The sequence below is a fragment of the Dasypus novemcinctus genome, chromosome 2 (assembly GCF_030445035.2).
Source record: "Dasypus novemcinctus isolate mDasNov1 chromosome 2, mDasNov1.1.hap2, whole genome shotgun sequence".
Lineage (NCBI taxonomy): Eukaryota > Metazoa > Chordata > Mammalia > Cingulata > Dasypodidae > Dasypus > Dasypus novemcinctus.
Genome location: NC_080674.1, coordinates 21,992,201 through 21,994,167, shown reverse-complemented (window position 1 = coordinate 21,994,167; position 1,967 = coordinate 21,992,201). Strand labels below are relative to the sequence as shown.

General features: G+C 41.1%; 1 pseudogene; it reads left to right on the top strand.

The window, feature by feature from the left end:
- Window positions 1-286: 286 nt before the first annotated feature.
- Window positions 287-1,432, top strand: LOC101436227 (indoleamine 2,3-dioxygenase 1 pseudogene; annotated as a pseudogene).
- Window positions 1,433-1,967: the final 535 nt, after the last annotated feature.

Sequence of the window (1,967 nt, the reverse complement as noted above, 5' to 3'; positions counted from 1 at the left end):
TTTTTCACTTGTGACCAAGCAAAGACTTCTTAAACAAGGCACAAAAACCTCTAAAAACAGATAAGATTGAGAAGTAATGCCTCATTAAAATGATTCCTGTTAGCCATGGAAGCAAGAAGTTGAAAGCAAGGAAACTGGGAAGAGAAGGGTGAGACCAACAGATGCCGCCATTTGCCTTGCCATGGATCACCAGCACCCTGTCTTTGAAAAGAAAGCATCATGTGATTTGGACATTTTTCTTGGCATCGAACTAGACTGAAAGGGACCAGGAGAGTAGACTCCAAGAATGGACCATGACTAGGCATCTCCTATGGAAAGTTCTTTAAAAATCCATGAGGAATTCCACATAGATGAAGAGGTGGGCTTTGCTCTGCTAAATCCACCGGAGTAGTTGCCTAATAAGTATGCTGCCTGGATATTCATTGCTCAAAATCTGCCTGACCTGATTATGATTAGCCAGTTATGCACAGAAGCTGAAAAGTTGCCAGAGCTCAGCGTCGATGACCTCAAAGGATGCAAATTGCTGCACTTGACCACCTGATCTTGAAGTACATCATCATGGCCTATGTGTGGGATCAAGGTGACCAAGATGTCCACAAGGTCCTGCCAAGAAATATTGCCATGCCATACTGCAAAATCTTGGAGAAGCTTAGACTGCCTTCTATTCTGGTTTACACAGATTGTGTCTTTGCAAACTGGGAGAAAAAGGATTCCAATGGACCCATGACTTATGAGAACATGGACATCCTGTTCTTCTTCCCTGGTGGAGACTACAGAAAAGGTTTCTTCCCACTGTCACTAATTGTGGAAATAGCAGCTGCTTCTGTGATCAAAGAAATTCCCATATTCCATGCTATACAACACCAGGACCAGTGAACTATAAAAACAGAACTGGAAAAATTAACTGATTGCCTGAAGAAAGCCTTGGAAGTATTTAGGCAAATTCACAAATACTTGGACCCAAAGGGATTTTTCAATGTTCTTTGCATCTTCTTGTCTGGCTGGAAAGGCAACTCCCAGCTGCCAAAAGGCCTGCTGTATGAAAGGGTCTGGGAACCCCACAACAATTTGTGGGAGGCAGTACAGCCCAATTGTGGGGGGCAGTGCAGCCCAAAGCAGCATCTTTCAGTGCTTTAATGTCCTGTTGGACATCTGGCAGAGTGTTGGTGGAGAACATGCTGCTGAATTCCTCCAGGAAATGAGAACATATATGCCACCAGCTTACCAGGCCTTTCTTCTCTCATTGGAGTCAGCCCCATGAGTCCATGAGTTTGTCCTATCCAAAGGAGATGCTGGCTTGCAGGCAGTTTATGATGAGTGTGTGAAAGTTACCATCTCCCTGAGGAGCTACCATCTGCAAATAGGGGCTAAGTACATTGTAATTCCTGCACGGCAGCAGCAAAAGGAAAACCAGGCATCTAAAGATCCCTAGGAAATGGAAAACAAAAGTGACATCAATTAAGGTGTTTTAAATCATTCCATTGGAATTTAAAGTATCAAAAATCTTAAAATAGTATGGAAACCATGGTAAATACTTTAATACTATATATATTAGTTACCCACTTGAATTCAGTACATCTCATGCCAAATCTCCTCCAAATCAATAGAACAACTGAGTCCATCAATTCATCTTTACTTCTGGCAAACTCAAAAGTAAAAATCACAAAGCCCTCTCTTCCTTTCTATACCACCTGCCCTTGTCTTATCATGAACCCTCCTAATTTCTTGACTGCACAGTTAAAACAGTTTCTGAATCGATCCTATTTTCTCAAGTTTCCCAGGCTCCAGACATCCCCTTATGCTTCCACTGGGATAATATTTCTAAACTGCAAATCTTGTCACTCTTATGTTTTCTGCTGATAAAACTTCCTTAATTCTTTATGGAAGCACATAGAAATGTACTTCATTTTATAGAAATACACATTTAACTGTACTTCATTTTACATAAAATATGTGTTCAATTCAAA